Genomic DNA, 15,489 nt, shown 5'->3' on the forward strand with positions numbered 1-15,489 from the left:
GCATTTACAGAGACCTACAAGACAGATACTACAAATAGAACTACAAATAGAACCTATACAAGACAATATTAACTTCTTTCACTCAGTACAATCCTACAGTAATAGCCTTATTAGCACTGTCAGACACTCCCCGCACCTAGAGAAAAACATCGCTATTTCTATGACACCCTATCCACATAAGAAATACAACCAAAATTGACTCATTCAAGCTTAATTTACCCTTTAGCCGCCGCTGGCGCGGACCAGATTCTCTTTTCACCCCCTCTCACCCCTCTTACTACGCTGTACTTCTTTCTTTTTTCTCTAGATTGCTTATCAGAAGCCGAGTAAGATGCTGTTTCTACATCTTTACACTCGAGAATAATATATCATCTTCGTTTGCTTTTGTTCAGAGTGCTGGGTATTTTTGCACTCCTTAATTTTTGATTCCTTCTAGTTAAAGTATACTCCTCATCTTACTTGAACTTTGTAGCCTAATTTGAGTGTCGCCTCTGGTTTAGCCCTGAAACATTTCATCGACGGCTTTTTTTCACTTCCTACACTGTTCCTGATCGATGTGATGTCTACTTCGGAAACTGTATAATTGCTTTTCCCTATGACTTCTTCAACCTAATGTTCTCCCTCGTCTATGCTGGGACACATTACCAGATCGAAAATCGTCAACACTGTTAACCCGGGAGATCGCTGCTGCCTAATGTTTGCGAAGTGCGTTCGCCTGAGTCAACTGGTGAATGATGAGTTACTGATAAGAAAGGTGGCGAATTTAGAGCTAATGCGGTTTCTGCTATAGAGGATTCCAAAATCATAGGTATGAGGTGGAATTGTTGAAAATTTTAGCGAAAAAGGTCTTGTACGTCCGGTAGAACAATCTTGAGAAGGAAAATGAAGTAAACGACTTTTAGACTGTGAGGGGTATTAAAATAATTAATTCCAGAGCACTACAAAGTGTCGCAACATGCATCATGATCTCAGCGCATCCGTACCTCAGCAACATTAGCATAACATGCCAATATGGCATTATGGACGTCGTTGACTTTCGGAAGTACATTTACAAGAATTAATTTAGCGTTTACTGGATTAAATTCAGAATACGAGATATACGAGATGCACAGCCAGTCTGTTTTGTGCCGAAATCTGGAGATACTACTACAGCGCCATCTATATACTGAGTATCATTTGTTTAGAGTTACGGCATTTAATTTTGATTCTGGTGGTATAGACGTTTCAATAGTTAAGCTGTATGTTGGGAGTGGTGTATAGCTGTCCGTTTGGCTCAATTTTGCCATATATGAATATGTACCAATGTCTTCTAAAAAGCGTTTGTGTTCAGTGTGCGTCATCCATGTGCCAAAGGCAGAATTGAAGAATTTTAAACAGGACTAAAATCATATTTTGGACTAAAAGATGAATTGCGATTGTAGTGAAAAACAGATCTATCTTCTGTAACTCCCGACCTTTTTTTGACCGAAGAAGAAAGTGAGTGTATTGTACAGTAACTTTTTTGTAAATTATTCTTGAAATTTTCTCACTGTTCCTTAAACAACACATATGAAAAATGTACTAATGAAGACCCCATTCCACAGTTTTCATACATGATATGAGAATAATTCACGTTTGCAATGTGATTCTGTTGTTTATTGACTATAATGTTGATTTTCTTGATGGAAATTTATAATTTTTATGCTTTGGGAAATTCATTTGCTGCTTTTAATGCCCTGTTCTTATGCTGCTACTATTTCTGGTGGCTAACTTTTTATACGTACTGAATATATATTTCTTTGTGATTTTAAAATAAAATTCTTATAAATTCACTTCCGTAATGGAAGCGGATCTTGCTCATTATTTTTAGTGGATGAAGAGGAAGATTAGGTGTACAGTTGGGAATTGAACTGTTATTAACATGTTACGTTAAGATCTAAATGTTTTTTCATTTGCTTTCACTTTAAGCACTATGAAAACAGCTGTTGAGTTACTCTTGAAATTTTCATAGTATAGTATTTAAGATACTTGTTATTCAAGTTTCTTTTTTTTCTAGCTACATATGCAAAATATATCATAAATTCAGTATTGAGGGAGTAATTCAGTTTACAGCCCATAGTTTGAGGCAGATATGCAGTTTATTTAGTAGAAGATTTATTTAAAATTTCAGTTTTAAACTTCATGTTTCCATTTGTGATTTATTTTTCTGATAATATCGTAGGAAGTTCATGCCCTTATAATTTTCAGTATTTGAAATTCAAAATTGATTTGAAGATTTTTTGCAGAATTTTTTCTGAAAAAGTGTCTGTTGCCAGTGGTAGCCCAGATATTGGAAGTTATTGTGTGCAGTATTAGTGAGACTGTGCTTTTGATTATAAATGTATTTATTGAAATGGTTTAAATAATTTTTAAAAATGTATGAATGTTTCAATTTCATTCATTATGAGTATGTGTATATAAAGGCATTTAATATTTTATTGTAATTAATATGGTATGTGAATAATTCTATGCTATCTTGCAATACCAGTTTAAAATGAATTTCTCATATTTTTTGTGCATTTTTATATACCATTAAAATACTGAAATTCATACTTACTCTCTATTCGACATTTTAAAAATATTTATTATCTCTATTTTTTTCATTGTTAGTGTATTGGTTTTATTGAAGCTTAAGATATCTTTTAGGATAACAGCATATGTTGAGACTGTACATTCAGACAGAAGTTTTGAAATTTTTTGCATTTATTTAGTTTCTGATAAAATATTCTGTTTTTGGTATTGTATGTTTATTGATAAGAGGAAGAGTATCATTTTGGTGAGATGCTGTATATATAACTTTTTGCATTAGTACTTCATTCACTATGTGCTCAGTGCAGTTTTGCTTCACTATAATAATGTTATATTATAATGTTATATTGTGAATCACTGACATAGTTTGCATAGGTTATATTCAAGGGAAAACTGTTACAGAAATTATACTGTTTTATTACAGTTCTCTCCATATTAACTTACATTATAGTGAATATGATAAATAATTTCATATTCTCACAGCAACTATTAACATCATAAAAAGCCAATTATTTTAAAGTTAAAAATTCATCAATGAAAACCCATTATCCTTTAAAACTGAATTGAACTATCAGACTTTTTCTTGGAGTCTTGAAGATCTGATTTCAGTTATGGAAATGTCTTAAATTGCTTCAATGGAATTATGAATAATTGCTAGCAATCTAAACTAATTTGTTTGGAAAAATTTAAATGCTAGAAGTTAATAAGTAAAATTGGGTAGATCTTTGGATTATGGTAACTTGGAGATTTTTTGGCGAAAATTTGACGACCAACTCTGCTACAGCAACCCTCTATTTTTTTTTTTCTGCCGCCATTTTATCTTCACGAAGTAAAGACATGTTTCTTTTCTTTTTATTTACTGAACACTTTTTCCAACAATCTACTAGCCGAATTACACTTATGCTAGAAATTTTATCTAACAAAACTGCTTAATCATGACAAATATTCACTGCAAAATTGGGAAAAAGTGCACAATGGCAAACTCCTTGCGCATTTTTCAGAATAACACATACATATAAACCATGTACACGTCGACTTATTTTTACTTAAAAAAATCCCAGAATTGCACAAAAATGGCATTGCGCACTCTCTTCACTATATCCATGTACACTGCTTTTTTCTCATAAATTAGAAAAATTTCACGAAAATACATGACAATTTTTTGAATTTTTAAACCCGGTAAAAAGAACATATGAAATTACCTGATCGCGAAAACGTATATACCCTTTCCAAATATGAACATTTCCACGTATAAAATAAATAAAATATCCAAAAACTTTTACCTCTAAATTATCTATTATATTATAAACGTCACCAACGAATTCATACCGCAAACATTACAAATACTTAGTGTCAAATATTTAAATTATTTCCATGCACGTTTACTTCAACTAAAACGTATACCAAATTCCTACAAACGTAAAATTCACAAAATAACTATCATTTAATTAAAATATCACTAAACCATGTACACGTCGACTTATTTTTACTTAAAAAAAATCCCAGAATTGCACAAAAATGGCATTGTGCACACTCTTCACTATATCCATGTACACTGCTTTTTTCTCATAAATTAGAAAAATTTCACGAAACTGCATAACAATGTTCTGAATCTTTAAACCCGGTAAAAAGAACATATATGAAATTACCTGATCGCGAAAAAGTATTTACCCTTTCCAAATATGAACATTTCCACATATAAAATAAATAAAATATCCAAAAACTTTTACCTCTACATTATCTATTATATTACAAATGTCACCAACTAATTCATATCGCAAGCATTACAAATGGTCACAAATACTTAGTGTCAAATATTTAAATTATTTCCATGCATGTTTACTTCCACTCTAACGTATACCAAATTCCTACAAACATATAATTCACAAAATAACTATCATTTAATTAAAATATAATTAAATTCAAAAACACTGCTTAAAATATAAAAATCATTGCTAATAACAATTTTCCAATAATACCATATTATTTTATTTACTCCTTACATTTAGAACAATGTATAAAAATAATATCCTCAAATAATTAAAAATACTAACTTACCTAATCTTCTTCAGAATCTTGATTACGTGCCCGATAAACTTTTCTTATTTCCTCCGCTAAATAAAAAGCAAGCGTATGTGCGCTTGTTTCAAGATCTTTAAAATCATACTTATAGTTCACAGCAAGGTACCAGGTAAAATAAATAACTTAATAAAACATCTTTACTTCTATCTCTCACAACCTTAAAAAAACACTTATTACTACCCCTTTCAATCCCACTAAATACCCATTTCGAATTCACTTTAGTTAGGGCCATGGGATCCAAAAATTAATGAACACTGTTTCACACAACACAGAATAAAGCTAAATACAAAATTTCCAGATTTTTTCCCGATTAAAGAACTGTAATTCGTCCATTAATGTCACATGACATATCTCATGATCTCTCATTTCCCTCACACAAAATAATGCGTAATCGGAACTGAGTACTTCTCACATTATAACCAAAGTCCTAGGTAGTAAGTAACCTTTATTGCCTCCAAAATGTCGCCAAACTACCAGTTACCATATTCCAAAGATCAGCCTAAAAATGCATCAGTATCCAGTTTAAACATTGTGAAGCTCCGGCAGCATTTAATTTATTTCTGGCCTTGACAAGAAAATTTTAAGTATGATGCTGACTTGCCAGTTAAAAAGTATATGTGTGAGATATATCTATATGAGAACTCTTTCATCTGATTTATTATTTTATGCTAGTATGAAATATTCTGTTATTTATGTTGGGCAAATATCCAAATGATTACTCTGAAGATCCATATTTTTTAACCAAAGTATGAAAACGTTCTTTTCCACTATTTGCAGTTCAATTTTTTTTAAAGTTATTTTGCTTTTTTTAGTTGTAGTGCCTTTTGAAAGGGCAGAATGCTGCGTTTCAGAGCCCATAGCTGTTTACTTTTTAATTAGTCTATGAGCACAATGTCACAAGTTATTTTTTTGTACAAAGCTTAATTTTAAATCGTTAGATTTTAACTTAGTCTTACAATTATGAATAGTTTTTATTTTATGTATATGGTTATTCATGTTTGTAAATTTGCTGTTAGATTTACTTTTGATGTATGTTGCCTTGAACAGTTAAGTGCTTAGCAAAGCCAGTTTCTGTATTTTTTATCTCGAATTCAAATCCAAGAAAAGACGTGGTCATTTGTGACAAATGTTGTCTGTGTGACATTTAATATTTGATGAGCTGACAATCTTTTCCAGAAGTTAATGGAAAAAGTATGAGAGATACTTCAGTGCAGCCCTTTTTGGAGCAGAGGCATAGCTGAGGTTTTCAGCACCTTGGGATAACTGAAGATTTCGTGCCTGCTCCTGTTTGTCAAATAGGAAATATCATTTGGGTGCCTCTTGTATGTTGTACCCAGGGACAAATGTCCCTCCTCTCTCCAGTTATGCCACTGATGTGGTGTTCTAATAAAAAATTGGGTTAGTGTGTAGCAGTTGCTACATCATAAACATTATTTTTCTGCTTTAAGAATTACTTTACACTACTAATTGTGAAAGAAAAACAATTTATTATTCACATTTTGAAGACTTTCTTTTTTTAAACAACATCATTCTATGATTATTTTCGCTTCCTACTATTGCCACTCGCAGTCTACATAAAGTTGTACGAAAGAAAAAATTATATATGGTTTGTAGAGGTTATATTACACCCCTTCCAAGCAACATAGTTGTGATGCAAGGAGAAAAATTGTTCTCAGATAAATACTTTTATTACAATAAACTACATAAATATTATTTACAAAATATTAGTGTCATTATGTGAAAAATTAGTATACAACATTAAATATTCACGTAATCTTGGTAACGTGCTGGAAAAATAATTGTTCTCCTGCTACATGTTGTTGTAAATTTTAAATCATCCGTCTTTCCATTTTGATCTTTGTTTGATTGAATAGTAAGTTTTTCTTTATTTGTTAGGTTTGGTTAATCATCCTCACCTGAAGCTAACAAATAAGCTTGTTGTAATTGATCGACAAACATTGATGTCTTTTTCTTTAATTCTCACTGTATAATATTCGTCGTGTCTGGCAATGACAAGAAAAGGTCCTTCATAAGGAGGTTCTAATGCCATTTTGACACAATCCACTTTGATAAATACATGTGAACACGAATTACACTTATAGTTCATAGTTATAATGACATGTGAACACGAATTTAAATCCTCATGGAAAAATAACTTCTGTTTTCTTTTGCATTGACTTTTAATTGTCTTTAATTGTTCCGTTTGTTTTTAGAGTTCGCTGTTGAAAGTATCTGGTTCTAATTTGGTTTTGGGCGCTTGAAAGAATTCTCCTGGTAGCTTCAGTGATTTACCATAGACCATTTCTGCTATGGAGCAGTTCGCATCATCACGTACAGATGCGCGTATACCAAGGAGAACTTTAGTTGGTAAAGTTTAACACCATTTGACTGAATTGTGAGCTCTAGTGGCTGCTTTTAATGTTCGGTGTAGTCTTTCAATTTTTCCGTTGCTTTGCGGGTGGTATGAAGTTATTGTTTGCATTTTAATTCCACAGGTAGTACCTGAACTTCTGAAAAGTTCTAATCTGAACTGATTTCCTCTATCTGTGATCACATTGAAAGGAACACTGAAAAGACAAATTCAGTTAGCATAAAATGCTTTCGTGATTGTTTCTGCAGTAATATTTTCTATCAATATAACTTCCATCTAGCAAGTAAAACGATCAATGCATCTTAAGCAATAATTATTTCCATTTGATGGTGGGTATGGTCCAATTATATCGATATGAATTATACTAAATCTTTCATCAGGTTCTTCAAATGAGTTAAATTTGGAAAATGTGTGGCGAATAATTTTACTTTTCTGGCAATTAATGCAAGTTTTAGCCCATTCTCTAACATCTTTCTTAATATTCTTCCAAATGAATCTTGATGCTACTTGTTTCACTGATGATTTGATACCAGGATGGTTCATGTCGTGTATTTTGTGGAAAACATGGGTAGAGTAGACTTTAAGGTACTTCTTGTATTATGGCGAAGTTGTTGTTTGATTTATCGCCAAGTTGTTATTTCATTTATGGTAACCTGAGTAGTTCAATGTTATGGAAACTCTATTGTGACGTAATCGGGTGCATGATTCTGGGAAATTTTGAATCATGGAATGTGTTGTAAGCGTTTTTGTGTTGTGTGTTGGTTTGATTCTTTAGACGGTAGAATGGCCGAGTGTAGTAAGATTAATTTGAAGTTTCTGCACGATTTGGAGTGAAAGGGGAAAAGAGCTTTAATTGACTGGTGTGTAAATGAAGGTTTACTTAGTAGCCATTATAAGTGTCCTGTATGTAGGAAGGATATGCGTCTAGTCGAATGTAAAAACTGTTTAGATGGATTTGAATGGGTTTGTAGGAAGAAAGGTTCAGATGGTCACTATGTGAAGCGTTTGATCAGAAAGAGTACCTGGTTTGGAAAAAGTCATTTGAGTATGATTGATATTTTGATTTTTACGTGGCTCTGGGTGTACGAAGCGAACTCGAAAATCATGGTAAGTGAATATTTGCTTTTGGTAGTGCTTAAATGTATAACATGTTTTTCCTTTTTTATGTTATTTTATTGTTTAGTTTAAAATGTATTTTATTGATATTATGTATTTGTTTGCCTGTATTGTAGAATTTGGTGCTCCTTTGACTTTGTAAGTGAAAATATATCGATGTGTACATGGGCAAAGTAAAGGGAATGCGCAATTCTGGGATGTGTTTTTAAAGTGAAAATAGGTCGACGTGTACATGGATGAAGTTAAAAGAGTACACAATGCCATTTTTGTGCAATTCGGGGATTTTTATGTGAAAATAGGTCAACGTGTACATGGATAAAGTCAAAGGAGTGTGCAATGCCATTTTTGTGCAATTCGAGGATTTTTTTTTAAGTGAAAATAAGTCGATGTGTACATGGATACCAAGTTTGTGCAATTGTTGGTCTTGTTATTTTGGCTTTGTGTACAAAAATCGCCGCTTCGCAAGCCAAAATAACAAGTCAAAGAATTGCACAAAATTGGTATCCATGTACTGCCAAAAATCGCGAAGTTTCGCCAAGGGGTACCCTAAACTATTCTTTTACCGAAAACATTTATTCGAAATTCTTGTGGATTAGTTATGGAACATTATGAACGGTCGAATAGCTGAAGTTGAAATATCACATTAGATTATTTATCCCGGAGGTAGTAGATGTTGTATAAAATTTTAATTTTTGCTTCTGTTTATTAATTCTTTTAATTCTTCATTATTTATTTGTTCATCCACAATTTTGTCATAATGGATGTCTGAAACTGATTCAATTCTAGACATTGAGTCTGCAACAATATTATCTTTCCCAGTAATGTATTTTATAGTTGTCGAAAATTGGAAAATATACTGGAGATATCTTAATTTTCTAGGTGATGCTTTATCATTTTTTTGTTTAAGTGCGAATATGGCTTGTGATCTGTTAAAATCATAAATTCACGTCCTTATAGCATATGCTTAAATTGTTTGATGGAAAGATAGATACTTACGATTTTTGGGTGTCATTTAATTTTTTTGAATAAAATGCTATTGGTATCCAATCTCCGCTTTCATATTACTGTAGAACAGATCCAATTGCAAAAATTAGAGGCATCTGTACATAAAGCTAATGGTAGATCTGGATTAGGGAAAGTTAACGTGGCTAATCTTTGGAATATGGTAACAGGTAGTTTGGTGACATTTTGGTAAGGCGATAAAGGTTACTAGCTAGGACTTTAACAGCGTGCATGGATAAAGTCAAGAGTGTGCGCAATGCCATTTTTGTGCAATTCTGGGATGTTTTTTTAAGTGAAAATAGGTCGACGTGTACATGCATGATACCATGTATGTGCAATTCTTAAAAACGGGGCAAGCAGTGGGCAGTTCTGCACTTTGTCCTAATCTTGCACCTAATCTTCGTCATGATTAAGCACTTTTGTTCCATAAAAGTTCTAGCATAAGCATAATTCGTCTAGCAGATTGTTGGGAAAAAAATGTTGAGTAAAAAAAAAAAAACCCTTTACTTTGTGAAAACAAAATGGCATCAAAACAAAAACTAGCAGGTTGCTGTAGCAGGGTTGGTCGTCAAATTTTTGCCAAAAAATCGCCAAGTTACCATAATCCAAAGATTAACTGTTAACGTAGCAGCATTGGCTAAATCTTCTTTTCATTTTTCAAAAGACTTCTTTGCTTCTTCTGTCCATGGAATTTTCCTGTGATCTTTTTTTGTTGAACCTTTCAAGTATTCATTTAGGGAAGCTTGTGTATTACCTGCATCTTTTAAGTATCTTCTATAAAAGTTAATCATTCATAAAAATGTACGAAGTTCGTGAATAGTTTCAGGAAGTTTATAACTTGTTATGGCTTGTGCTTTTTCTGGAGGATGTTTTGAGCCATTTGGTGTTATCAAATATCCCCAGAATTCTAATTTGTTCACTCCCATCACAGATTTCGATAGATTGATGCATAGTCTATACTGCTGAATTTTATTAAATACTTCCGTAAGATGTTTCGTATGTTGTTTCTCAGTTTCTGATTTATTAGAATGTTGTCTAAATACAGGAAAATAAAATCTAGTCCCATGAAAACTTCGTTAATGAATCTTTGAAAAGTGGAGGGAGCATTTCTTAAGCCAAAACTTATCACATTAAATTCGAAAAGTCCAAATGGAGTTATTATAGCTGTCTTTTATTTATCTTGTTCTGCTGTTGGGATCTGGTAATAGGCTTTAAGTAAATCAAGTTTAGAAAATACTGTTTTGCCTTTTAAAACATGGTGGAAGTCTTCAATTCTGGGTAAAGGGGAGCGATCTGGTATTATGCAATCATTTAAATGCTGATAATCTCCGCAAGGTCTCAGAGTGCCGTCTTTTTTCTAGACTAAATTAAGTGGTCTTGCCCATGGTGATTTGGATGGCCTTATAATATTATTTTCGAACATAAAGTTGAATTCTTGTTTGGCTATTTCTAATCTTCTAGGATCTAATTGTCTCGCTTTTGAAAAAATTAGTTTGCCATTAGTAGGTATGTTATGTTCAACATTGTGTTTTGTTGTAGAAATTAGTAAATCAAGTTTTGTGATTTCCGAAAATTGTGCCAAAATATTAGAAAATTTATTATCTTTTGTTTAAGGTGCTTATCTTTGATTCATCGGCTGACGATGCAATTTCACCAATAATACTGAGGTTAGTTACACCATCAACTAACTTGTTTTTTTAGTATCAACCACTAAGTTAATAAACCGACTAAGAAAATCTGCTCCCAAAATGCCTTTACTGACTTTGGCTATGATAAATAGCCATTGAAAATTATGGTGAAGTGCCAAATCAAGAGTTAAAATTTTATGTCCAAAACACGGAATTTCAGTACCATTTGCAGCTTAAAGTTTAAAATCTCTACTTACAAGTGGCTGGAATTAAGCTTACATCTGCACCACTGTCAATCAAAAATTTTATCCCAGTTTTTTTGTCTATTACAAAAAGTCTATAAATGAATTCATGGCAATTCTTTAAATCTTCAGCAGCAAAAGCGGCCGCTAATTCTGATTCTGCTGCGCAGGCAGGTTTTCTGGGTTTTTCCAGTTACATGGTGGCTTACATTTTTCCGGACAGCATCTGGATCCAAAAGTGAAGTGGTAATAACACAGCTTACCATCTGGATTATAACGCTTTCGATTTCTACTTCTGACTGTAGACGATGATCTGTTTTTTCTTTATATATGACGACTTCTTTTCATTTGATGGGTGATGGAGATGGAGTTCTTCAGTCCGCTTTTCCAACGAAGATATTTTTTCCAGTAATTGTGAAGTGTTTGGCGGCACGCTCGAATTCTTAACTTCAGTTGAATGAGTCTCGTATAAGTCAGTTTTCGAATGAATGTCGAAAATCTTATCGGCCATAATCGCCAATTAATCAATACCTTCATCATTAACCGCCAATGTATCTTTGGTACGGTGGGGCAATTTATCCATCCATAATGTTTTTAATACCATGTTAGAAATATCACTAGTTGCCAAGGATTTCATTTTTTGTAATAGATGACTAGGTTTTATGTCGCCAATTTCAATGCCAGTGAAAGGCATTTGATTCGTTTATTTTCACTTTAAATATAATTAATAAATGCTCTTTTGCCAAGAAATATTTTCAGTCTTATCAGTTATTATATCCCAAATAGTATCTACATATTTAGATTCCATTTGTGAGACAATGTAATTAAACTTGATATCTTCATTATTTGTACCATTAATTTTAAACTGTGCCTCTATCTGATAAAACCAAATTTCTGGTTTATCTATCCAAATAGGTGGAATTTTTATACCGACCTTCATAGTTTTTGAAGAATCCGCACCATTTGACTAGCTTTTTGTCTTCTCTGTATTTTCCATAATATTTAGTGTTGCTAACTTCAGGTCACCATGTAATGTAGCAGTTGCTACATCATAAACATTATTTTTCTGCTTTAAGAGTTACTTTGCATTATTAATTTTGAAAGAAAAACAATTTATTATTCACTTTTTAAACTACATCATTCTACGATTATTTTCGTTTCCTAATAATGCCTCTCGCAGTCTACATTAAGTTGTACAAAAGAAAAGATTATATGTGATTTGTAGAGGTTACAAGTGATAAATTCGTCATGCTGCTGCAATTGTTCAGCGTACTTTGCCAGCGAGAAGTATGTTTTCATCTCATCCATGATAATTCATGAGACTTTTACTGTACATCTAAATATGGGAATGAATAATGACTAATATTATTAATAATCGGTTAAATCTTAATCTTGCTGTTGTCGAGGGTCTAATAAAAATTACTAAATGATGATATCATTAAAGTCTGTCATCGGTTTTAAACCTGATTGTCAAATCTTAGTTTTGGGGTATATTTATAATTATAAAGCTGTATTTATAACAAATGAAAATGTTATTCTTTTAAAAAGTGTTTAATATTGCTTAGTTCTTGTTATTGTCAGATACCATCAAGTATTTTTACCTTTTGGGTGGTTCACCTGTTTTACCTGTTGGATGATGATCAGCTGTTGAAGCAATTTTCCTATCAAACTGTAGCTTCTAGCAAGATTTTTAGGCCCTCATTTCATTTATATCTACAGTTTTCATGAATTTTTTATGAAAACTGCTCTAGTTTTTAAATCATGTATGCAACATAACTTTTTTTTTTTTTTTTTTTAAATTTTTAACAGAATGAATAAAAGTTGTGTCAGTTTAGAGATTCTTTGTAAGATTTATAGTACATCAGTTCAGTAACTGTAAGTTCATTCTCTTTATTTTACCAAAAACAACCGTTTCTCTCTATCTGTAATATGAATTCTTTGGTGTACATTGCCAGGTTTCACAATTTAAAAATAAGTTTGCTTAAAAAAAATTTAGGTTGGGTGATTTGTGAATTGTATAACAATATTATTAACAAATGTAATAGTGTTATTACAGTTGTATTAAAATTACAACAGTGTATTTAAATTTAATTTTAAAAAATTTTTATTCAGAAACATATTACTAAATTTTTTTTTTTTTTTTTTTTTGTATCTGTCTGTCATGTTTTAAACTGTCTTTTCATTTTGACAGTTTTTCAATATATCATTTCTGAAATTTAAACAAGATAATAAATGTTATAATACCGAATTTCTGAATTACTTTTTAGCGAAAGCAAAAAGGCTTTTGTATTTATGCAAAACTTAATTTTATTTCTCTAATTTTTTATAATTGTTTTTCCCTCAGTAATTCTATAAAAATATTCCGATATGCATTATCTTTAGTTAATTTTTTGTTTTTTTTCCCTGAATTATTTTTAATCATTTGATTTTTACTCGTGAAGTTGGCAGGTGGTTAAAAGTGCAGAATAAATCCATGACAAAACAAAAAGTATTATTGGTATTAATACAGAATAGACTATTTTGAAGCAAGATTGCGGTGGGATTCTCATATTTATAAGAGAATTTTTGGAAAAGCTGTGAAAACCAAGGTGTAGGTGGTTTTCATCAAATATCGACAATCAAATATCGAAGACAATCAAATATCGACATGTGCAGAAATGACATTACTTTCCGGCCACATGTTAGTTCTGTTTTCTTTATTTTCAGTTTTCTTTTTCTGTATGGAAAATTGTGAAAATTCTATTCTTGTCATAAGAGCAGGCATCTGTAAAAAGGAATTTCTCTTTTAATAAAGGTATTGAAAATCCACGATTTAAAAGATTATATCTAGCATGCATATGTGAACATGTATTAAATCATTTTATAAAGTTTCTTGGGAGTTATTCTAAACACTTCAAATTATTAAAGAAGGAACAGTAGGAGTTTCTATACATTCTAGGTAAATGCAGTTTTTTAGAATGGAAATATTTTTAAATCTGAAAATTCAGAGATGAAGAAAAAAGTTATTGAGGAAAAAATGGTTATATAAAGTAAAAATATTTTTTTTCAAATGAATATTGATGAAGTTATTAACATATTAGCATATATTTTAGAGAATGAAGCTAATCTAAGGCTAATGTTGATCTGTTTATTGGAGTAAATGAACTTAGAAAAGTAAATAAAGGGAAATAAATAAATAAGCAAAAATATTCAGAAAAGTTTCAGGTTAAAATGACATTATTTTGTAGTGTTGTACTTCTTTTAATGTACAGTTAAACTAATGTCTTTATAAAACCTACATAATAAGCTATGTATGCAATTGATTATCGGCTGCTTTAAATTACAAAAGTTCATTTGATTGTGAAAGGACTATTTTTAAAAATGAACTTTTTAATACTAGGCATATAAATCTTCAAGCTATGTATGCAATGATTATCGCTTGCTTTAAATTACAAAAGTTCATTTGATTGTGAAAGGAATATTTTTTAAAATAAACTTTTTAATACTGGGCATATAAATCTTCTTTAAGATATGCAAGATTACACTGGTGGGAAAAATTAAAGGAACAATTATATAAACTCATATAACCTGGATGATTTTGAAATTAAGAATGTGGAATTTGTGCAAGATCTTTATTTTGTCATACTCGACATATTATCAAAGTGCATAATTGCCACTTTCCACAAAAAGTTAATTTAACTAAGAATGTAGGGAATGTGATAAAGTAAGGTAGAGAAAAGTTCATCTGTTAGTTGTTCTTTTGAGATAAAACACTAAAAAAAAATTTGTAAGATGTGTTTTCAATCCTGACTGAAATAAAAGCAGTACAATCATTTTCTATGCTCTGCATCAGATTAGCTGTAATCATAGCCAGGTGCGATATCAACATAAAAGGTAATTATGGTCTTTGGTATTGAATTACTAATATTAAAAATTTAAAACGAAATGTTTAGACATCACTGTGTGAGTCATTTCTCAAGTTGTAGTGTGTTCATAGCCATGCAGTTATGAAAGCAAAAAATAATAAATGATGATTTACCAGGATGATATCAGTGCTAAAGTGAAATTAAGAATTGGGAATCTCCACATGTGCAATTTTTAAAGCATAAAAAAAATTCGGAAGAAATAAAGTTGGTGGTGATCTGGGGTTGCAGATTTTAGATCATTCCATATATTGAACGACTTAGATTTTCGACTTTATACTGTGTTTTCCTATACCATTTGATTAAAAAGTAACTTTTTTTTTTTCCATAGGTTTCAGTTGATAGACATGCGCCATATGCTTTGCGCCATATGCACCGTGATACATCCCTGATATATCACGGTGCATGGCTTGGGTGTGGTTTATTCATTACTGTCAAAGGAATAACAGCCTAAATGTTAGTGTTACAAGGAGAAAAGATGAAGTAAAAGTATTAAAAAATTATTGAAAATGTTCAGAGTGACATAGGTCAGAAATGAGTAAATTGCTTTCAGCAGCTTTCATGTGAAAATGGCACCTTTTTAGGTCTTTAATTTCCAA

General features: G+C 31.4%; 1 protein-coding gene across 1 annotated transcript in view; it reads left to right on the forward strand.

Moving 5' to 3' along the window:
- The first annotated feature begins 1,201 nt into the window (after window positions 1-1,201).
- Window positions 1,202-15,489, forward strand: part of stnB (stoned B) — an 87,494-nt gene continuing 73,206 nt past the window's right edge. The window contains exon 1 of the mRNA XM_085808744.1: window positions 1,202-1,476. The gene's annotated coding sequence lies outside the window, so the exon portion shown is untranslated. The remainder of the gene's footprint in view (window positions 1,477-15,489) is intronic.

The sequence above is a fragment of the Stegodyphus dumicola genome, chromosome X2, assembly GCF_044657685.1.
Source record: "Stegodyphus dumicola isolate Sdum_Otavi_A_Nest chromosome X2, ASM4465768v1".
Classification (NCBI taxonomy): domain Eukaryota; kingdom Metazoa; phylum Arthropoda; class Arachnida; order Araneae; family Eresidae; genus Stegodyphus; species Stegodyphus dumicola.